The sequence below is a fragment of the Sus scrofa genome, chromosome 14 (genome assembly GCF_054392235.1).
Source record: "Sus scrofa isolate SSC_HxYL_T2T_F1_AM1 chromosome 14, Sscrofa_HxYL_maternal_Yorkshire_Landrace_v2.0, whole genome shotgun sequence".
NCBI lineage: Eukaryota > Metazoa > Chordata > Mammalia > Artiodactyla > Suidae > Sus > Sus scrofa.
In genome coordinates this window covers 136,577,584-136,602,464 of record NC_139396.1, presented here as the reverse complement: position 1 = coordinate 136,602,464, position 24,881 = coordinate 136,577,584, and the positions used below count along the sequence as shown (strand labels likewise).

The window sequence follows — 24,881 nt, the reverse complement described above, 5'->3', positions numbered from 1 at the left end:
TACGGGATATCACCAACTAATCCTATTAACACAACCTGTTTCCAGCATGGAACCATGAAGACCTTCTGTTCGAGTCCTGAAGCAGAACTACTTTTTAGCTACAGAGGCACTGATATATTTCAAAGATATACATAACATTTCCCATAGGGCTTCTATCAGAAGGCATGGAATACTGCTGCCCTAACACCGAGGTTCCTAAGAAACAAGACTTACTGTTCCCTAGCACTCCGCTAATAAATCCCAATAGGCTTATTGGAAATAGTACTTATTTAACACTTTTTAAAAAGAGGACTGGAGTTCCTGTTGTGATGCAGCAGAAATAAATCTGACTAGGAACCACTGAGGTTGCAGGTTCGATCCCTGGCCTCGATCAGTGGGTTAAGGATCTGGCGTTGCTGTGGTATAGGTCGAAGACATGGCTTGGATCCCGTGTTATTATGGCTGTGGTGTAGGCCTGACGCTGTCGCTCCGGTTTGACCCCTGGCCTGGGAACCTCCATATGCTGCAGGTGTGGCCCTAAAAAAAAAAAAAAAAAAAAAGCAAAAAAAATTTAAAAATTTAAAAAATAGAAAGAGGACTAAAATCAGTATCTAAAAAGCTTAGACAAATAGCCACAAAGCACATAGAAAAAAATCGTAGATTCAGTTTGGCAAATTCTTAGGAAAAGCATGCAGGCATGCCCCAAACCCACAGAATGGCATGGGTGTAAAAGAAATAATTTCCCATTGTCCCCAGGAGGCGCTAATACTACAGAAGGGGAGAAAAGGTACAAGTATATCTTCTTTAAAGAAAGACATGTGTTCTAATAAAGATTCTGTGAAACAAATTACTAAGCAACTTTTATCTGGTAATTCTTGCTCTATAATTATTTTATGGGGAAAAAAAAGTCCCCTTAAAATCATAAGACAGTTTCAAAGGAAAAAAACTTTCTGATACATTATTACTATAATACAAAATAACTATATGGTATTAATTTTTTTTCAAAAGTGCACAGTAAAAAAATATGGTAAGACTGTTTTTCATATTATTTCCACAAAGTAGTATTTAAGGCAATTCAGCTAAGCTCTTTATCAACCTGAAACATTAACCTTTAAAATAAAAACTTGGAGTTCCTGCTGTGGCACAAGATCAGCAGCATCTTGGGAGCGATGAGTCACAGGTTCAATCCCCAGCCCAGCATAGTGGGTTAAGGATCCACTTGCTGCAGCTGTGGCTTCGGTCGCAAATGCAACTTGGATCTGATCCCTGGCCCAGGAACTCCATATGCCACGGGGTGACCAAAAAAGGGGCAAAAAAGAACTTAAAAACTTTTATTTTTTAAACTTAAATTCATTCCCCCTACCCAATTAGACAACTGACGACTTTCTGGACATCCTTGCCTGACAATATCGATACTCTCTTTTTGTTCCAGAAATATCTCCACATAATGAATGAAATGCCAGTATTTATCTGGGACTACGTCTCAGCCCAAAGTCCTTCCTCTGGGCTCCCGCAGCATCCTGTATCCATCTCCACAAAAGGAGTTATCAATCAGTAATCACGTGTTTGCATCCTTTCTCCCCTATTTGTAAGCCCTAGAGTAGGCAAGTTTTAGGCATCTTTCTATAACAAAAACAGGGCCAGGAACAGAGTCTGGGTTCAATATACAAATATTATCAAGCAGACTGGCAAACTGTACCTTTATTGATTCTTCTCAACCAAATAGTTGGGATGGACTATTCCCACATCAGAAGGTAGGAATAATTTAACTGACACCTACTGAGCCTCACAAAGCAAGGCTCATTATCAGATAATGAATTTGTGGTGTAAATTTGGATTTAATGCACAGGAACAGAACATTTTAGATGGTGTAATGACAGTCAGAGGATAATTAAGTTCTCCAAACTGACGGTTCTGCTCCTAAAAAGATGGAAAGCCATAAAAGGGAGAGCAGTGGGTTTGGGGTCAAACCCCTAACTTCAAGCACCAATCTACTTCTGCCTACTAATCATGTGATCTTGGACCCTTTAGGCTTCAATTACAGAGATAATACCCCTATTTTGCTTCTCTCTCGGGATCCGTGAAAAGGTGTTTGGTAAAGTCTCACCTTTTCAGCATCTTCAAAGCAGCCCACCCCTCTCCATCCCAACCACCGCCTCCGTAAACCCAGCTGTCAGCATCTCTCACCAGATTTCTGCAAGAGCCTCTGCGTGTCTTTTCTCACTCCCCTTTCAATAGACTTTCCACATAGAAGACCATCATTTTTTCAAACTGCAACTCGAATCATGGCCCACTCACATACCCCAATGCTTCGCAGCTACATCGCTGCTCCTGGAAGGATGCAGCGCCCTTAGTACAGCCTCCATGTCTTGATGGGCATAATCCCTGCTTCCCTCTCCCACTGCAGGTTGTGCCCTGCCCTTCCCACCAACACACACATATTCTCTGGGTTTAGCCACAAACCTCCTTTTAGTTCCTTGAATGTACCATGTTACCACCCCCCTTATCATATCTCCCTGTAATATTCTCTTTTCCACACCCAAATGTCCCCTCCTTGACGCCTACTTAACTGTCAGATCTCAAGGCACTCAAAAGTCACTTGCTTCCTTCACCTCCAACCTCCCACCTCCCACCTCCCCATAAGCTCTCACAGCGCCAAGCACTTTTCCTCCAGAGCACATGTCACGGTGGTGGCGAGTTTATGAGTGTGATTACCTGGTCCGTGTCTAGCTCCTCCACGTAAGCTCTAAGAGGATGGTGACGGTCCTACTCATCAATAAGGAATACAGGACATTCCAAAAAAGAAATGATCTTTTGAAACTCAGTAAAAGAAACTTGAGACCGGTGTTTTTACCTGTGTATTTTAGGGTTTTTCTATGTGTCTTTACAAGTATTTCTAAGCATTTTAAAAATCCAGCCAGAAATCTAAAATCATCAGCGCGTAAAACAATGGAGGATCGAAACTTTTTTTTTTTTTTTTTTTTTTTTGTCTTTTTGCCTTTTCTAGGAGCGCTCCCGAAGCACATGGAGGTTCCCAGGCTAGGGGTCTAATCAGAGCTGTAGCCGCCGGCCAAAGCCAGAGCCACAGCAACACGGGATCCAAGCCACGTCTGCAACCTACATCACAGCTCAAATGCCAGATCCTTAACCCACTGAGCAAGGCCAGGGATCGAACCCGCAACCTCATGGTTCCTAGTCAGATTCGTTAACCACTGTGCCACGACGGGAACGCCAAAACATTTTTTTAAAACATAGAAACAAAGGTATTCCAAATCAAAAGCTTTTTGCCTGCCTGAATTTATTCACATCTTTAGAACACTGTGAAGCATGGCTATTAAACATAAAACTGAACATTTTATAGGTTTATTTTAAAACTCAGAAAACTATAAAAGGATTATAGGCTCTATGAAGCAGTAGGAAAACAATTAAAATGTATGCCAGAGAGGAGATCACAAAACACATGATGGAAATTTACAGCAATGAGGTTAGTAAATAAAAACTTGTTCGGAGTAAGCCAGTATTTATAAGAAAAAAAAATCAGTTCTTTACTGGTTCACATTTCCTATCTTACCAACATTTATTGCGAGCAAAAAGTTCTGTCATTTGGTGAAGAGTTCTTCAACATACAAGCAGGTGTATATTTTAAAGAAAAAAATGGACACTAATATCTTAAAACGGCATGTGTATATTAATTCTTCCTCTGAACACAATATTGTTTCTACAAGTTGGTACTTAATGTTGGTATATTTCAGGGTTTTCTGCTTATTTGAAAAGTAAGGAGTTCCCGTCGTGGCGCAGTGGTTGGCGAATCCGACTAGGAACCATGAGGTTGCGGGTTCGATCCCTGGCCTTGCTCAGTGGGTTAAGGATCCGGCATTGCTGTGAGCTGTGGTGTAGGTTGCAGACCTGGCTCAGATCCCGCGTTTCTGTGGCCATTGGCATAAGCCAGCGGCTACAGCTCCGATTAGACCCCTAGCCTGGGAACCTCCATATGCCGCGAGAGCAGCCCCAGAAATGGCAAAAAGACCAAAAAAAAAAAAAAAAAAAAAAAAGAAAAAAGAAAAGTAAATAGCAGGAAAATAAGTATACATTCTAGTCCTCAGCCCTTTCTCAATGATGCTTAAAGTCCTATTCTGGATGTAAATCAAAGCAGTCATGTAACTCTTTCTGGCTACAGAAAACACTGAAAATTCAGAACTGAAGCAGTAATGCCTCATAGGTTTTCAATCATTAAACAACTTCCCCTGAGGCTGAACCTATCTAAGCTAGGAGTGAAGCATTCGGGCTCACAGGTGTTGCACAAGCAGTAGAGGAGAGACCTTTAAAAACATACTTGGGCTGGAACAATGACTACCACAAAAGTCCTCCACGGAATTCCCATTGTGGCGCAGGGGAAACAAATCCGACTAGGAACCTGGAGGTTGTGGGTTCGACCCCTAGCCTTGCTCAGTGGGTTAAGGATCTGGCATTGCTGTGGCTGTGGTGGAGGCCGGCAGCTGTAGCTCTGATTGGACCCCTAGCCTGGGAACCTCCATATGCCACGGGTGTGGCCCTAAAAAGCAAAAAATAAATTAAAAATAAAATAAAAATTAAAAAATAAAAAATCCTCCATGGTATAAATTACCCCAACAAGAGATTTTTCTGGCAATACAGTGTTCAATTAGTACCAACAAATGTGGAAGTTCCCTTGAGGTGCAGCAGGTTAAGGATCCAGCAGTGCCACAGCTGTGGCACAGGTCACAACTACGGCACAGGTTCCATCCCTGGCTCGGGAATTTCCACACGCTCCGGATGCAGCCAAAAAAAGAATGTTTTGGGGGGTGGGGGTTGTCTTTTTGCCTTTTCTAGGGCCGCTCCTGCGGCATATGTAGGTTCCCAGGCTAGGGGTCTAATCAGAGCTATAGCCTCCAGCCTATGCCAGAGCCACAGCGACGCAGGATCCGGGCCATGTCTGTGTCCTACACCACAGCTCACGGCAACGCGGGATCCTTAACCCTCTGAGCAAGGCCAGGGATCAAACCTGCAACCTCGTGGTTCCTAGTCAGATTCATTAACCACTGCGCCACGATGGCAACTCCAAAAAAAATAATAATGTTTATGTAAAAAGTAATAACAAATGTACCCTAGTTTTCCCTAAAAGCAAAATAGAAAAGGCTCAGGACGGCAATCAGTATGTACAAAGAACCATCTATGTGTACACTATAAAGCAAAAAATCTTAAAAGCCAATCAAATCAATGGCTCGAATTGTCCCAAACGCAATTATCTGATTCTATGCCTTTCTCAACTTGCTCCTTGCAACTGAAATGCTCTGACCCTCCCCTCAGCCTTTGTCCTCCTCCAAGACTGACCTGAGAAGACCTCTGTCCTCTCACTGCTAGGGCATCGCATGTCACTCCCTATAGCACCAATTAACTCAGTCTTTTTTATAACTACAGTCAGGACTTTCCTCCCTGTATTCCTTGAGGATTTGCATAACATATAAACTAGCTTTCCATTTTCCACACTGCCTTGCACGTTCTAGATCAAATATTTATGGAAGCTGTCAGAACTGGAGGGACTTGGGGTTCAGAGTCTCAACCATATCTTTACCGTAAAGCCATCAATGACCCCAGAGTTGACACGGCTTCACTGTTAAAGCCCACGTCGATTGAGCACTCCAACGGGCGAGCTCAGAGATGAACTAAACAGTAACTCCTGACCTCAATGCGCTCACGGTCCAAGAAAGAACAGAACTGCAAACAGCAATTACCAAAAGGAAAACAAAAATCCACACGGGTGTTCTACAAGGTACGAATAAGGTCCTATGATAAAAGGAGGCACCTGAGCTGGATTGGGCCGCCTCTGCAGAATTCAACTCAGCTCATGCAACAGTTAAAAAGAAACGGGAAGTAGGTGAAAGGCTCCTTGACACTGATCTTGGCAATGATTTTTTTGGAATTGACACCAAAAGCACAGGCAACAAAAGCGAAAATAAACAAGTACGACAACAAACTGAAAAGTTGCTGCACAGCAAACAATCGACAAAATGAAAAGGCAACCTATGGAATGGGAAAAAAATATCTGCAAACCATATATCTGATAAGGGGTTACTATCTAAATATATAAGGAACTCACGCAACTCAACAGCAAAAAAACGAATAACTCAACTTTAAAAATAGATGAAGGGAGTTCCGCTGTGGCTTAGAAGTAATGAACCTGAATAGAATCCTCGAGGATGCGAGTCTGATCCCTGGCCTTGTTCAGTGGGTTAAGGATCTGGTGTTGCTGTTAGCTGCGGTGTAGGTTGCAGATGCAGCTTAGATCCCATGTGGATGCAGCTCCAATTCAACCCCTAGCCTGGGAACTTCCATATTGCACAGATGCGGCCCTGCAAAAAAAAATATATACCTATAGATATATATAAATGAAGGACCTGAATAGACATTTTTCCAAGAAGACAGACAAATGATCACTAGGTATATGAAAAGACACTCAACATCATTCATCACCAGGGAAATGCAAATCAAAACAAAATAAGCTATCATCTTGTACCTATTAGAATGGCTATTATCAAAAACTCAAAAGATGAAGTTCCTGCTGTGGTGCATTGGGTTAAGGATCTGACATTGTTTCTGCTGTGGCACACGTTCAATCCCCAGCCCAGCACAAACCGTAAAGATATGGTTGAGACTCTGAACCCTAAGTCCCTCCAGTTCTGACAGCTTCCATAAATATTTGATCTAGAATGTGCAAGGCAGTTGTGGCATAGGTTGCAGCTGCAGCTCAGATTCAGTCCCTGGTTTGGGAACTTCCATATGCCACCATGCAGGCAAAAAAAAAAAAAAAGTCAAAAGATAACAAGTATTGGAGTTCCCACTGTGGCACAACAGGATGTGTGGAGTCTTGGGAGCGCTGGGTCTCGGGGTTGATCCCCAGCCTGGCACAGTGGGTTGGGGATCCAGCGTTGCCACAGCTGCCTCTTAGGTCATGACAGTCGTGACCGTGGCTCAGATCTGATCCTATGTACTTCAGGGTGGCCAAAAATGAAAAATAAAATAAAAAGGATAGCAAGTATTGGTAACAGTGTAAAGAAAAGGGAACACTTGTGTGCAACTTGTGGGACTTAAAATTGGTATAGCCACTGTGGAAAGCAGTATGGAAGTTTCTCCAAAAATTAAAAAGCAGAATTACCATATGAGCCAGCCATCTCATCTCTGGGTATATATCCAAAGGAAATACCATCACTCTGTTGAAGCAATATGGGCACTCCCCTGTTCACTGAAGCATTTTTCACAGAAGCTAAGATATGGAAACAACCTAAGTATCCATCCACAAATGAATAGATTTTTTTAAATGTTACTTACCATACACCCCCACCCCCACACCACAGAGAGGAACATTATTCAGCCTTAAAAGGGAAGAAGATCCCTCCATTTGCAACAACAAGGATGAACTTGGAGGACCTTATGCTAAGTGAAATCAGCCAGATACAGAAGAATGAATATTGCATGGTCTCACTCACATGTGAAAAATGGAAACTGGAACTCAGAGCAACATAAAGTAAAATGGTGGTTACCAGAGGCTCAAAGATGAGTGGGAGAAAAGGGGAGATGTTGATTAAAGGGTACAAACTTTTAGTTATAAGTTCTAGTGACCTGCTATAGGGTGACTATAGGTAATAACAATGTAGGGAGTTCCCGCTGTGCTGCAGTGGGTTAATGCTGGCTTGTCTCTGTGGAGGCGCCAATCCCTGGCCAGGCACAGTGGGCTAAGGATCTGGCATTGCTACAGCTATGCATGGGTGGCAGTTCCAGCTCAGATTCAATCCCTGACCTGGGAACTTCCATATGCATGCAGTGGGTGTGGCCAAAAAAGAAAAAAAAAATCAGCGTACCGTTTACTGAAATTTGCTAATAAATCACAGGTGTTTTCACCACACATACGCAAGAAAGATAACTACAGGAGGTGACGGATACATTAGTTAACCTAATTGTAGTCATCATTTCACAATGTACACATATATCAACACATCACATTGTACACCTTAAACATATGCAATTTTTTGGCCGCACCCATGGCATGCAGAAATTCCCAGGCCAGGGAACAAACCAAAGCCACAGCAGTGACAATGCTAAATCCTTAACCACTAGGCCACCAGGGAACTCCCAAACATATGCAACATTTTCTTCTTATAGCCACACCTGCAGCATATGGAAGTTCCCAGGCCAGGGGTCAAATTGGAGCTGCAGCTGTGACCTACATCACACGTTCGGCAATGCCAGATCTCTAACCTATTGAGCGAGGCCAGGGACCAAACCCACATCCTCACAGAGACCAGGTCAATGCTACAATCTACCAAACCACAATGAGAACTCCTCAAACATATATAATTTTTATTCATCAAAAATAGTCAAAAAATTTTAATTTTTAAAAAGAAAATAAAAAACAATTAAAAAAAGAAAGACAGGACCAATGTAACAAGCCAAAGGAACAGCACATAAGTGGAAGGTAAGGAGCACTGTGTTAGTATGGCTGGAGCTTGAAGGATATGGGAGGGGCAGGGCAGGAGAGGAGACTGATTTGCCTCTTTTGAATAAGTGAATAAAAAAATGCTTGCAAAAGGAGGAGTTCCCGTCGTGGCGCAGTGGTTAACGAATCCGACTAGGAACCATGAGGTTGCGGGTTCGGTCCCTGCCCTTGCTCAGTGGGTTAACGATCCGGCATTGCCGTGAGCTGTGGTGTAGGTTGCAGATGCGGCTCGGATCCCGCGTTGCTGTGGCTCTGGCATAGGCCGGAGGCTACAGCTCCAATTCGACCCCTAGCATGAGAACCTTCATATGCCGCGGGAGCGGCCCAAGAAATAGCAAAAAAGACCAAAAAAAAAAAATGCATGCAAAAGGAAAACTAAAGTATGCTTCCTTTCTACTCGAAAAAAAATGTATACTCTATTTGAGGTAATATATATTTGCTTTGTGTTTTGTATTATGAAGGGTCAATCAGAGGCAGCTAGAAATAGCATTGGATTAAGGACCATGAAATCCAGGTTCTAATCCTAACTTTGTCACACAATTGCTCTTGGGCAAAACCCTTAATATGCATCTGAAAAAATAAGATGTTTGAAAAAAGATTCACTACTATCTCTTCCTATCTCAAACATCTATTTTCACACTAGAATGATGAAGGAATAGATTAATAAAGACAGAAATGGACAAGAGACTTTGCAGAATAATACTTTTTTAAAAAGATGCCAAAACCATTGGATAAAAATTTGTGGGGGGCTTGGGATATATCAAGATGTCACCTCAAGATATCACCCCACAGCTTACGCATTAATTATTAAGGCAGGAAGTTATTTCACAAGGTAGTATTCTTGCTGGGAAAAAAAAAAAGATTTAAATTGATTCTAAGTATGAAGGAAAAAAATCAGGCAAATCCAGATTGTGAAACAATTGGCCTAGACTCCAAAACTGTCAATGTCATGAAAGAAAAAAAGAAAAGGGGACTATTCCATATTAAAGAATACCACACTATAAATCAACTATAGTAAAAAAAAATAATAAAATAAAGAATACCACACATGAAAAGATGCCCAACATCACTAATCATTGAGGAAATGCAACTCAAAACCACAATGCGCTATCACTTCACACCTGTCAGAGTGGCTGTCATCAAAAAGCACATAAGTAACAACTGTTGGTGAGGATGGGAAGTAAAGGTAATCCTTACACACTGGTGGAATGTAAACTGGTGCAGCCACTTTCAAAAAGAGTATGGAGGTTTCTCAAAAAACTTAAAAATAGAACTACCATATAACATGACCCAGCAATTTCATTTCTGGGTATGTATCTGAAAAAAACAAAAAAACACTAATTTAAAAAGATACATACATCCCAATGATCACAGTAGCATTATTTATAATTGCCAAGACTTGGAGGCAACCTAAGTGTCCATTGATAGAAGAATGGAAAAAGAAGATGTGATATGTGTGTACATACAATGGAGTACTACTCGGCCCTGAAAAATAATATTTTGCCATCTGCAGGGATAAGGATGGACTTGGAGGACATTATGCTAAGTGAAATAAGTCAGAGAAAGACAAATACTGTATGATATCGCTAATATGTGTAATCTAAAAAATACAACAAACTAGTGAATATAACAAAAAAAGAAGAAGATCCACAGATATGGAGAACAAACCAGTGGTTACCAGTAAGCAGCAGCAGGGGAAGAGGCAGTATAGGGGGTTAGGGAAGTGCAAGGCAAAAACTACTGAGTGTAAGACAGGCTCAGGGATGTATTATTGTACAACATAAGGAATACAGCAAACACTTTGCAATAACTCTAAGTAGTTACCTTTTAAAAAATGTATAAAAATAATAAAAGAGGAGTTCCCATCTTGGCAATGAATCCGACTATGATTGAACCATGAGGTTGCAGGTTCAATCCCTGGCCTCGCTCAGTGGGTTAGGGATCCGGTGTTGCTGTGAGCTGTGGTGTAGATTGCAGACGCGGCTCAGATCTGGTGTTGCTGTGGCTCTGGCGTAGGCTGGCAGCTACAGCTCAGATTCAACCCCTAGCCTGGGAACCTCCATATGCCGCAGGAGCGGCCCCAGAAATGGCAAAAAGACAAAAAAATAAAAATAAAAATAAAAATACTAAAAGAATATATATATATATATATATATAAAGAACACTAAATACATCAGACAATTAAATGACTATGGATGAATATCAGATGATATGTTGGTATTGGTATCAAATTTCTTTTTTTTGTGTGTGTGTGTGTGTGTGTGTGTTTGTTAGGACTGCACCTGCTGCAGGTGCAGGGTAGGGGTCGAATAGGAACTGTAGCCACCAGCCTACACCACAGCCACAGCAACGCTGGATCCGAGCCCCATCTGCGACCTACACCACGGCTCACAGCAAAGCTGGATCCCCAACCCACTGAGCGAGGCCAGGGATTGAACCTGCAACCTCATGGTTCCTAGTCGGATTCGTTAACCACTGAGCCATAATGGGAACTCTGATATCAAATTTCTTGAGTGTGATACTATGATTATTTGGGAGAACATCCTTATTCTTAAGAGATCCATGCTGAAGTATTTAGCAGTGAAACAGCATAATATCTGCAACCTACTTTCAAATGGTCAGTTAATGGTTCAAGGGGAAAAAAACCATATATATACACACATATATACATATATGTACATATGTATTATATGGAAAAAGAGACTAAAGTGGCAAAATAGTAACAATGAATTTAGGTGAGGGTTATACAGGAATTCATTGTACTATTACACTTTTCTGTGTTGGAATTTTTTTCAGCATAAGTTACATGGGAGGAGAATGAGCAAAAATTAGAGAATTAGGTGAATATTAAGAGAGGCACTATGAAAGAGTCAAAAGTAGCAATTTAGGGACTAACGAGAATTAAGAGGAGTTTCCGTTGTGGCTCAACAGTAACATAACAGACTAGTATCCGTGAGGATGCAGGTTTGATCCCTGGCCCTGCTCAGTGGATTAAGGATGCAGTACTGCCATGAGCTTCAGTGGAGGTCACAGACATGGCTCGGATCTGGTGTTGTTATGTCTGTGGCATTGGCCTGCAGCTGCAGCTCCAATTCAAGCCCTAGCCTGGGAACCTCCATATGTCGTGGGTGTGGCCCTAAAAAAAGAGACCAAAAAAAAAAAAAAAGAAAAGAAAGAAATAGTGGTACTAATTATATAGGATATAATTATAAGTTTTTTAAAGATCAGCAGAGATCTTAGGGAAAAAAACAGCATTTTAACAATGTGTCAAAGGCACATCAGCGTCTTAGGCAGAACTAAGTGTCTTTTAGGAGAAGAACACCAGCATAAGTGTGCTTGCCACAGTATGTGTACATAGAAACACTTATACAGATGTAAATATAGACATCTAGACAGACAGACATATACATATATTCCATATATGCAATTATGAGATGCCCTTTTGAACAGAAGGTACAAATATGGTCTAGAGCCAGAGGATAAAGGGCTGTGCAAACTCTGAAAGGGTCTGGATTCTGTACAGTGGGAAAAGGGAATTCTTGGAGGTTTATTTTCTATTTTCCCCCTAAGTAAGTTATGCCTGCTTGCTTTTGGGAGAAAGCTATCATCCTGCGCTTGGGTGCTCACATTTGGGATTCTAAATAACTCAACCTGAGGAGAGAGGAGGAACTTCACGTGTCTTCTTTGCAATAACACAATGCTTTGGGGTCCTTTTTGGCAGGGAGAGTTGGTAAAGTGAGTAACACAATTTTTTCCGAAACTAAGCGTGGATAGTTTGACAATGTTAAGTTTGGGCCCAATGTTTAACCTTGGAATTGCACCTTAAAAACTAGTAGAGTAATAGAATGTTCTATGGTGGCCAGATGCCCACTGAAATGCGTAAGGACTTCCAGAAGACATCTGAGGGAGCAGGTCTGTGAAGTCAGTATAGCATTTTGACCTGGGAGGCCCAGAGGCCCTCTCAGGGTGCCTATGGGGTAAAAACTTATTATCATGACACTAAGATATTATTTGGCCTTTTTTTTTTTAATCATTCTCAAGTAGATTTTCTAACTGTGTAGCAATGAATGGAAAGCAGATGCCCATGAGAAGCTAGAGGTTCTTAGGAGCCATGTCAGTTTCTAGTGCATTCATGAATGATAATAAAGATGACTATGTACAAAAAAGCAATGCCTGCTTAATTTGGAAAATATAGAAAAGTATAAGACAAATATAGAAATCATCCTAGCTTTATTATTAACATTTTGGAATATTCCCCATCAGCATTTTATGTAGCTTTTTTGTTTTTGTTTTTGTTCTTGTTTGTTTTTTGCTTTTGAGGGCCACACCCAGGGCATATGGAGGTTCCCAGGCTAGGGCTCCAGTTGGAGCTACAGCTGCCAGCCTACACCACAGCCACAGCAATGCCAGATCCGAGCCACCTCTTCGACCTACACCACAGCTCATGGCAACACTGGCTCCTTAACCCACTGAGGGAGGCCAGGGTTCAAACCTGCAACCTTATGGTTCCTAGTGGGATTCGTTTCTGCTGTGCCATGATGGGAACTCCTGGATTGTACACTTAAAAATGGTTACAATGGTATATTTTGTTATGTGTATTTACCACAATTTTTTTTGTTGTTTTTGGCCGCACCTGAGTGAGGCAGGTGAAATTTCCCTAGCCAGGGATCGAGCCTGCTCAGCAGCTGTGGTCTTAACCCACTGGATACTTAACCTGCTGCACCACTAGGGAACTTCCTATTTACCACAATATTTTAATAAAAATTTATAACTTTTAAAAATACTTTTAGATGAGCACCTCTATGTTTTAAGTTTTACATGCATTTCTGACAGTTCCTGAGATCAGATTTCTGCAAGTGGACCTACTAGACAAAAAGGAGATGCAAAGAGCATCAGGTTCTTAAGCATATTGCCAAATTACTTTCTAGGAAGACTATACCAATCACACCACCATTAACATTATAAAAAAACAGTGCCTGGGGAGTTCCTGTTGTGGCTCAGTGATTAATGAACCCGTCTAGCATCCATGAAGACACAGGTTCGATTCCTAGCCTCGGATCTGGCATTGCTATGGCTGTGGCCTAAGCTGGAGGCTACAGCTCCTATTGGACCCCTAGCCTGGGAACCTCCTATGCCTCAGGCGGGACCCTAAAAAAGACAAAAAAAAAGAGTGCCTGTCTCACACTCTCATTAATACTCACTTCGGCCATTCAACAATATTTACTGAGTATCTACGTGCTTGGCCCTGTTGTGGGTCCTAGAAATACAGCTGGGAACAAGACAGACCTGCCCTCAAGGAGCATATGTGCTGGTGCGAGAGACAGGCCAAAATTTTTTTTAATCAAAAAAAAAAGCAAAAGATATAATATCGTTTGGGATGAAGGACGAAAAAAATAAATAAGGGAAAGTGATAAGCACTGCAGGGGAAGGGCTGAAATTTTAGATAGGAAGGCCATGGACAGTCTCACTGACTTGGTGAAATCTGAGTAGAGATCTGAAGGAAGGAAGTGAGCCATAAAGCTGTGTGGGAGAAGGACATTCCAGGGACAGGGAACAGCAACTACAAAGGCCCTAAGGCAGGCCTCGAATGCCCGCAGTGTTTGCGAAATAGCCCGAAGGTCAATGTGGTTGAAATAGAGTCGGGAAAAGTAGTAGGAGATGCAATCAGAGAAAGGGTCATCAGGCCTTGATAACTGTACATTATCATTTTCTTTTTTCTTTTCAATTAGATTTTATCATGGTAAGAATGCTTAACATGAGATCTAATAAAATGTTAAGTGTACAACACAGTACTATTTAACTACGGACACAGTGTTGTAGAGCCAACATCTAAAACTCATTCAGGAGTTCCCATCCTGGCTCAGTGGTTAACGAATCCGACGAGGAACCATAAGGTCCTGGCCTTGCTTAGTGGGTTAAGGATCCCATGTTGCCATGAGCTGTGGTGTAGGTCGCAGATGAGGCTCAGATCTGGCATTGCTGTGGCTCTGGTGTAGGCTGGCAGCAACAGCTCCGATTAGACCCCTAGCCTGGGAACCTCCATATGCTGCAGGAGTGGCCCCAGAAAAGGCAAAAAGACAATAAATAAATAAATTAATTAATTAAATAAAATAAAACTCATTTGGCTTCTTTTAATCACTTTTCCTATCCTGGCTATTTTGATAGGTTAAAAAAAAAAAAAAAAAAAAAAAAACAATGTATTAGTCTGCTTGAGCCGCTATAACAAAATACCAGAGATGGATGGCATAAACAATAGACATTTATTTCTCGTAGTTCTGGAAGCTGGGAAGTCCAAAATCAAGGTGCTGGCAGATTCAGTTCCTGGGGAGATCCCTCTTCCCAGCTTGAAGACTGCTGCTTTCTTACCACATCCTCACACAGTAGAGAGACGGTGATCTCTCTCACTCTTCCTCTTTTGAAAAAGCCACTAACCCCATCATGAGGGGCCCCACCTTCATGACCCGATCTAACCTTAATTACCTCCCAAAGGTCCCATCCCCAAATACTATCACATCAGGGATCAGGGCTTCAACATATGATTGGCAGTGAGGGTGGGGGAACAGTTCAGTTCACAAAAGGTAATATTTTACTATTTTAATTACAGGAAGTTTCTGATAAACTGGTAAAATGAAAATTATGTTTAAAGAGGATGAATTTGGCCAAAGCATACTTGATGAAATAGAAAAGTAAAAGAAGCAATCTCGGAAGTTTTACAATAATCAAGATGGATACGGTTGATTGATTCATTCATTCAAAATGCATTTATGGAGCATGGAAAACAGAGTAGGCACTGAATGAGGCACAAATAAAAGTGACTAAAGTTGCACTAGTAGAAGCAAGAATGGGAAGAAAACAATGTATGAAGCATTTTAAAAAAATGTCAATTAAATTTGGTAACAAGATACGGGGGGTAAAAAGCATAAAGTTCCTATGTATTGCAAGTTACTTGAGAACAGGAAATATATTTGTCATCTTTGCATCTCATGCAGTTCTTTATTACGATACTGAATACAGGGCTATGGATTAAAAAATGAGTCAAAGAAAACTTTCTAAACATAGGAAAAGACCATGGAAGATAAAGACAAAATCCTGGAGAATGCTCAGTTAGAAACAAAAGAAAGAAATCAGGAACCTAAAATGAAAAAGGAAGGAGTCAGAGAAACGGAGGAGAAACAAGCTCTTGGGCTTGCAAGAGCTAAGCTGGATGCGAAAAGCAACAAAGGAGTCAAGGAGGGAGGAGGGATGACAACCAAGACGTGGATTTGACAATAAAGGAACTCACTGGTTGTGACAACCTGAAGCCAGACTATACAGGATTAAAGATGAAGCCAAGGGCAAGGAAAAGGAAGTAACTACCTATTCCTTAAGAAATCTTGCAGTGAAAGGATAAAAGAAAAATAGGTAATGAGTCCTTAAGACATAGAACTCTGCCAGAAAGGCCTACATTAACCTCTGCATGTGCAGTAAGGCTAAGGAAGCTTCAAGGAAGGATCTGCAGCATGCACCCTAGTGTGGAGGCCCAAACAACCGGGTGGGTTGAAGGAATACAAGGATGCTTCTATCTCTACCATGTATGAAGAGGCAGCAAATCTCCACAGTTGCTAATAACCGCTGGTTTGGGAAGTGGCCTTAAGCAGTCAGAGAAAGTAATAGCTGCAGTGAGAAATGGTTTGTCAGATTTTGGCTAAAGTGAGCTAAACCAGCTCAGTTAAGGTTATTTTTTCTGTTTGGTCTCACCGTGTTAGAGGCTCTTCTCAAACATCCAGAGATACTTGATTGTCCATTCATATTTAAGAGGCATATGCTTAAATGCTGCCTTGAGAGTCTGTGTCAACTAATGAGCTTCACTACAAAGTAACCACGCCAAAACTTTTATGTATTTTTAAATATCAAGGAACTGAGTAATAATAAATGCACCTGTCTAAATGCATGGGACTGTTTAAGAACACTACTGTGTGTAAGAAAGCAAACACCAATTTCTCTTCCTAAAATGTTTGGTTTTTCTTGAGAAGTTAGAGAAAAGGAACAGAGGCAAAATTCATTATCATTATTTTATCTCATTTGAAAACACACGCTCTAGGAAAGATGCCTAAATGACAGCTAACTTATCCTATAAATAAGTACAAAACTGTTTCTGCATACATTCAGAAAAAGAAAGTCACACCATTGTCTCTGAGATAAATGATGCATAACAGGTGTATAAATTCATAGGAGTATGATCAAATAAATACCTGATTCTCATCAAAGTTAAAATGTCTGTTTATTGTAGGAAATGTATATTTTAAAATATACTGAATTTCAAGCCTGTATTGTTCCAGAACAGTTCTTTATTTTATTTTTGTCTTTTTAGGGCCACACTTGAAGCATATGGAGGTTCCCAGGTGAGGGGTTGAATCGGAGCTGTAGCTGCCCGCCTACACACCACAACGTGGGATCCTTAACTCACTGAGTGAGGCCAGGGATCAAACCTGTGCCCTCATGGATACTAGTAGGGTCTGTTAACCACTGAGCCACAACAGGAACTCCCATTTCTTTATTCTTTTGTCAGTTTTTTTTTTCTTTTTGGCCCCCTTGAAGCATATGGAGTTTCCAGGCCAGGGATCCTTAATCCACCTTGCCGGGCTGGGGATGGAACCTGTGTCTCAGCACCCCAGAGATATTTTGTCCCTTTTTAATAATTATTACTGGTTTTACAGTGATGATTCTATAGATAAAAGGAAGCATCAGTTTCCAGAACCTCAATATCTCTAAATGAGCTTTATGCTAAAAGTACAAACCTAGGTGAAACTCAACTGTTTCACCAATCTTGTATTTAATATGGGCAATCAAGTAAGTATCAAACATTCCAGGCAGTCCAGACACAAATCTAAACCGGATTTTGTCAAATGATAACATGTTCTAAAAATAAATACAGCATTCCCCCTCGTGGCTCAGTGGAAATGAATCTGACTGGTAACCATGAAGATGCAGGTGCGATCCCTGGCCTCACTCAGTGGGTTAAGGATCCAGCGTTGCCGTGAGCTGTGGTATAGGTCACAGACACGGCTCAGATCCCATGTGGTATAGGCCAGCAACTCTAGCTCCAATTCAACCCCTAGCTTGGGAACTTCCATATGCCATGGGTGCGGCCCTAAAAGAAAAAAAAAATTGCAGCTCAAAAACCTAAATTCCTTTTTTTTCCACACACAAAATTAATTTTGCTAAGCTGCTGTGCATGCACATGTGCACACATGTACGCAGGTGCAAATACACATCTTGTGGGTTTGTGGGGTTTAAAATGCTATTAGTCATTCATCCCAAATACTAGGGATTCCCATGAGGGGGATAAAACAGCACAAATGACAGCATGGCTGCATTATGACAAAATATTCCATATTTCCTAAGGGAAAAAATGGATGGATTTCACCTAAATACACTGAATTTCATTTAAATACCTAAGTCTGTGGTTCAAGTTATGAAATTTACACTTATAATAACATTTTAATGGATTTCATTTCCTCCCAAACATTACAAAGTACATGGAGTTCCTGTTGTGGTGCATTGGGTTAAGAATCTGGCTTGGCTCTGGAGGTACTGGTTCCATCCCTGGCCCAGGGCAATGGTTAAGAGCACTGCTGCTGCAACTGTGGTATAGATTGAAGCTGAGGCTAAGATTCGATCCCTGGCCCAGGAACTTCTATGTGCCAAGGGGGCAGCAGAAAAAGAGAAAAATGGAAAACAAAAAACATGATTAAGGAGTTCCCGCCATGGTACAGTGGATTAAGAATCCGACTCCAGCAGCTCAGGTGGCTTCAGAGGCATGGATACGTTTCCTGACCCAGTGCAGTGGGTTAAGGATCTGGCGTTGCCACAGCTTTAACATAGATGACAGCTGCATCTCGGATTCAATCCCTGGCTTGGGAACTTTCATATGCCATGGATGCAGCTATTAAAAAAAAAAAAAAAAAAAAAAAGCTTAAAAAAAACAACTTGAAGCAACATAGAAAAATATACTTCCTCCTTTAAAACCCACCATCGGAGTTCCCATGGTGGCTCAGCAGAAACCAATCTGACTAGCATCCATGAGGACGCAGGCTAGATCCCTGGCCTTGTTCAGTGGGTTAAGGATCTGGCATTGCCAAGAGCTATGATGTAGGTCGCAGATACAGCCCAGATCTGGTGTTGCTGTGGCTATGGCGTAGGCCACCAGTTCCTAGCCTGGGAATCTCCATATGCCTCGGGTGCAGCCCTCTAAAAAAAAAAAAAAAAAAAGACAAAAAAAATTTAGCATCCATAAAACCCACCATCAAGTGGTAGTCATGGTCAATTAACATTTTGGTAAATGTCCTTCCAGCCTTAGCAGGTAAATGTATGTACACAGGAACAAGGAAATAAAAATTAACAACTTAAGCAGATGGCCCACACAGTATGATTATAATAGTATTTTACCCAATGGATTTGCTTGCAGCAGTATCTCACCCCCTACCCCAAACAATCCCATGCCCCTAAAGTATAACTACTCTGGAGCAAGAAAAATATCTCTGCTCAGCAATCAACTCTACAGAGACCAAATTATTCCTGCCACGCTTTACATCAAGGTGGTAGACTAGTGAGTGTCTAAAGGAAACAAATCTTGAAGGAGATGAAAGAATGTGTTGTCTTGTTCTAGCTGTTTTTAAAGTTACCTCTCAAAACCTGCTCAAATATTTCCGTCTCTTGCATGATTCTAAGGACTGCCTAAGCCCCAAATGCCATTCTGCAGAGGCTCCAAGTTGAGTCAGCACATTGCTTTTATGATTGCAGATGGGCAAATGGAAAAACTGAGGCTTTGCATACTCCCATAAAGATCAGAAGATGCCCTCAGTCTGTCTTTGCTAGAATAGAAAAACATTCTCCCTCTCAGATTACTAGTTCACCCCCCCCCATACATACATACACACAAACACACGCACACACACAAAGGAAAAGAGTCTTAATTTTCTCTCTTCTGGTTACCTGGTACCCAAAAACCTCAAGGATTATACCGACAATGGCACCATGAAATGGAGAGTGATTAAAAGTCAAGCTTTTTCTAGTCTCTGTAAAAATAACCCAAAGAAAACATTTGGTACACTTTACTGTACATCCGAAATTGACAGCAAATGGTAAATCAACTATACTTAAATAAAAAAAAATTTTTTTTTTGTCTTTTTGACTTTTCTAGGGCCGCTTCCCGAGGCATATGGAGGTTCCCAGGCTAGGGGTTGAATTGGAGCTGTAGCCTCCAGCCTATGCCACAGCCACAGCAATGTGGGATCCGAGCCGTGTCTTCGACCTACATCACAGCTCACGGCAATGCCGGATCCTTAACCCACTGAGCAAGGCCAGGGATCGAACCTGCAACCTCATGGTTCGTAGTCGGATTCATTAACCACTGTGCCACGACGGGAACTCCAAAAAAAATTTTTTTAAAGAATGTAGATATATGTATGACTGGGTCACTGTGCTATACAGCAGAAATTGGTACAACATTGTAAACCGACTATATTCTAATAAAATTTTTTTAAAAAGGAAGCCCATCTGTGGGATGGAAATCCTGTGAAATCAGATTGTTATGATCATTATACAATTACAGATGTGATAAATTCATTTGAGTAATAAAAAAATTAAAATAAAATAAAAAATAAAAATAAAAAAGGAAGCCCATAGTAAAACCGCCTGGAAAAGAAATGCCCTACAAAGCCATTTAGATATTAAGCAAACACAGCCGTTTCCATGCTCATCTCCTAGCCCAAATCCCAAGACTGATACAAAGCCACTCAAAATATTTGATAGAGACAGATGAACTGTTAACTCCTAAACTCCAGTCAGCTATATTTTTGGTCTCTTTGACACATTTCATACAGGCTATTTCTTTTTTTTCCCATATATAATCTGAGATAGAAAAGGTGCTCCTTCCTATCGAATTTCCCAAAGAATGACAATGTGAGTAATCAATAGGGCTTCACTCTATACATTAAAAAGTGGCAAGTAAAAACGTCTAAAATTTTTAAAAGGGAGTTCCTTTTAAAAATGGCTCAGAGGTAACAATCCCAACTAGTATCCATGAGGACACAAGTTCAATCCCTGGCCTCACTTAGTGGGTTAAGGATCCGGTGTTGTTATGAGCTGTGGTATAGCTCACAGAGGTGGCTCAGATCCTGCATTGCTGTGGCTGTGGCATAGGCTGACAGCTACAGCTCCAATCTGACCCCTCACCTGGGAACTTCCAAATGCCCTGGGTGCGGTCCTAAAAAAAGAAAAGAAGAGAAAAAAAAAAAAGATTGCAAATACACTGAAAAATACGAAACATTATTGAAGGAAGTGAAAAAAGCCTAAATAAATGGTAAGGTTTCCCATATTCATGGATGGAAGATTTAATTTTGTTAACACTGCAATACTCCCCAAATTGAGTTAAAGATTCAATGAAATCTCTATCAAAATTCCAACTGCCTTTTTGTGGAAATGGACAAGAAGATCCACAAAAAATTCAGGAAATGCAAGGAATTCTGACAATCAAAACCATCTTGAAAAAGAAGAACAAAGTTGGGAAATTCATACTTCCCAATTTCAAAACTTACTACAAAGCTGTAAGAACCAAAAGAGTGTGATACTGACATACAAAGACACAGATCAGTGGAAGAGAATTTCAAGTCCTGAAATAAACTCTCACATTTATGGTCAATTGACTTGTTGACAAGGATGTCAAGACAATTCAATAGGGAAAGAGTAGTCTTTTCCACAAAAGGTGATGGAACAATAATCACATAAAAAAGGATGAAGTTGGACCCCTACCTCACACCGTACACAAAAATCAACTCAAAATGGATTAAAGGCCTAAATGTAAAAGCTAAAATTATGAAAATTTTAGAAGATAACATGGGCATAAAAGTTTGTGACCTGGGATTTGGCAATGGTTTCTTAGATATGACAATAAAAACAAAGCAACAAAAGAAAAAAAAAAGTGGACTTCATCAAAATTAAAAACTTTTCTAGAAAAGCCTAGATTTCAATCACAATGAAAAGGAAAAGAAAAACCTACAATAATTAGCCACTTTAAAGATTTCAATATCCATAACAACTATGAGCACAGATGACTCAAGGCATCTCTCTTGACTTGCACTCTTTGGTCTAGAGAAAGGCCAAGAAAAACGCTGAAGAGTTTATAGGTCATTATATACAAATAATGGTTAACTGAACACCAAGTGCCAGGTACTACTAGAGCATTTTCATATTCATTATTATATTAATCCCTATGAGTCAGAAAATATCCCATTTTACGATGGAAAAAACTGAGGCTTAAAGAGGCTAAGTTACCTGTCCAAAGTAGATCCAGGAAGAGCACATTTTTCTTAAACTTTATGCTAGCAGGTGATCCCCACAGGATATAAATTCAAAAAAAGAAACACTCCTGGCCATGATTATTAAGTCTACAATGGGGAGATGGTATGGAGAAAAGGGAACCCTCCTACACTGTTGGTGGGAATGTAAATTGGTGCAACCATTGTGGAAAACAGTATGGAGCTTCCTCAGAAATCTAAATATAGAACTACCATATGACCCAGCAATCCCACTCCTGGGAATATACCCAAGCAACTCTCTAATTTGAAAACATACATGCATCCCTATGTTCACAGCAGCACTATTCACAATAGCCAAGACATGGAAACGACCTAAATGTCCATCAACAGCTAAATGTATTAAGAAGATGTGGTCAACAGATATAATGGTAAGCTACTTGGTCATAATAAAGAATGGAATAATGCCATTTGCAGCAACATGGTTGGAACTAGAGATTCTCATACTAAGTGAAGTAAGTCAGAAAGAGAAGGACAAATACTAAATGATATCATGTATATGTGGAATCTAAAATATGGCACAAATGGACCTATCTACAAAACAGAAACAGCCTCACAGACATGGAGAACAGATTTGTGGTCGCCAAGAGGGAAGGAGTGGGATGGACTGGGAGTTTGGGCTTAAAAGATGTCAGCTCTTACATTTAGAATGGATAAGCAATGACACATGGCACAGGGAACTATACCCAATCTCTTGGGATAGAACATGACGGAAGATAATATAAGAAAAGGAATACATATGTGTATGACCAGGTCACTTTGCCATACAGCAGAAATTGGCACAGCACTGGGAATCAACTATACTTTAATTAAAAAACAATAACAAAAGAAACATTCCACCTAGATCTGACACCAAGAGGGGGTCAAGTCTGAAGAAATGGAGATATCACCGTCCTGACAGCAGTATTTATGACCAACAGTAGCAGCATTTATGATCACTGGTATTTATGACCAACTGATATAAAACAGGGGGAGAGTAAGCCCCCATTATTGCCATCAAGCCCTCCGCCTGTCTAGTAAACTTAGCATCTCTAGAGAGTTCTTATTATTGATCACCTAGCTCCCCCCTCCACAGCCTGCCACTCCTAAAATCCCTCTCTGTGGACATTCTGATGCCAATGATGTGATGTTGAAAGATGATGTGATGTTGTCTCTCCTTTTCAGTGTTGGTAGGCTTTGGGGGGTGTGTGTGTTCTGAGAAAAAGCAGATGGAAAGACAGTACTAAAAATGTATTCACTCTTAGTCATCCATTTCCATGTATTTAGTTTAAGAACTATTCCTTATATGACAAGTAAGTCTTACTGGAATTGACGCTTACTACCAATAAAACATATGCATTTAGAGGAAAGGGCCCCTTAGAAAGAAACATACTACCTTATATGTAGCTAAGGTACTATAAACATCTAAGGAGAATCCAAAGGTTTGCTCTAAAAAGTTTAAGTAGTTCAAAAGCAAATAAAACCATAACATATCATGTTGGTTCAGTCTACTTTGTGCACTTTCCTGGTTAATAATATTTTAAATTGTGTTTAGGATTGCTAATAATTAAAATTAACCAGACCCTCAGACTAGTTTGGAAGGTCTCAGAATTTAAATAATTCAGAGGCCCTTTGAGGGGATGGGGCAGGTGCTACATAATCCCCATAAAAACTAAGAGAAAAGGCAGAACAAGGTCCTTTCCTGTTTCATCCAGATCATACTAAGTCAGAGCTGGTATTCAACTACGGTGTTCCCTGACCTAAAAGGCTATGCTCAGGCTTCAGTGATCTTAACACCAATAACCTCCAAACATCAGACAGAATCCTCTATAAGAATACGGCTTACAGGAGTTCCCATCGTGGCGCAGTGGTTAACGAATCCGACTAGGAACCATGAGGTTGCGGGTTCGGTCCCTGCCCTTGCTCAGTGGGTTAACGATCCGGCGTTGCCGTGAGCTGTGATGTAGGCTGCAGACGTGGCTCGGATCCTGCATTGCTGTGGCTCTGGCGTAGGCCAGTGGCTACAGCTCCGATTAGACCCCTAGCCTGGGAACCTCCATATGCCACGGGAGCAGCCCAAAGAAATAGCAAAAAGACAAAAAAAAAAAAAAAAAAAAAAAAAAATACTGACATCAAAATCACGAGACAAAAACAAATGGCAAACCGGAATATTTGCTTTTTCCATGATGCTGCTGCCCTTCACTCTAACAAGAGTTTAAAGGTACCCTGAACTTGGAACCAGAAGGCCTGCTTGTTGGAATGGAAAGAACTCCATTCTAGAGTCAGCAACTCAGGTTCCAGTCCTGCTGATGCTGCTAGCTAGGTAAGGAGCCCTATACAAGTCACTTAGCTTTCTCTCCTCAGGCTTTACTTTCCTTACTTAAAAGGTTAACCACCAATGTTTCCTAAACTCACCTAATCGTAAGAATGATCTCATGGTAACTGTTAGCAGTATGGGTTCCAAACTCCCTTCCCTAGAAATTCTGGTTCAGGAGGTCTCTGAGTAAGGCTTAGGACCTAATTCTTTTTTTTTTTTTTTTAATAGTTGATTTACAATGTTCTATCAATTTCTGCTGCACAGCAAAGTGACCCAGTTCTACGTATATTCTTTTTCTCACATTACCAATTTCTTAGTAAGTGATCCAGACAATTCTTATCATCTGATGTTAAGTTTCCAAACACTGGACGAGATGAGCCATGAGCAGCCTGCCTGCCAGTGCTGATTCTATACTATCTGGATAGTTCATAAATGATGCTCTAAAGCTTTACAAAGGTATTACTACACGGAATTAATAAACATATAAGATCACAGAAACGAATATATTCCACCCCTCCACCCCAACATCATTCATACCTTTGAACATCAATAAAAATTCCTCCTAGATTCGAGGCAAGTGGAACACTTTATTTGATGAGGAAAAAAAGTTTTAAGTATTAAACTCTCAGCACATTAATATGGAAAGACTTGTGTTATAGGAAGAGAGAACTGTACACCTAAAATTTTCAGTGAAAACAATACATTGCATCTTCCCTTAAAGAACACTATCTGAGGAGCCTGT

The 24,881-nt window shown here is 40.7% G+C and overlaps 2 protein-coding genes across 5 annotated transcripts in view; one reads left to right on the top strand and one right to left on the bottom strand.

The window, feature by feature from the left end:
• PCGF6 (polycomb group ring finger 6) overlaps positions 1–24,881 on the top strand; it is a 1,082,924-nt gene that overhangs the window by 365,756 nt on the left and 692,287 nt on the right. The window lies entirely within an intron of this gene.
• Positions 1–24,881, bottom strand: part of CNNM2 (cyclin and CBS domain divalent metal cation transport mediator 2) — a 168,058-nt gene that overhangs the window by 137,179 nt on the left and 5,998 nt on the right. The gene's annotated exons all lie outside the window — the stretch shown is intronic.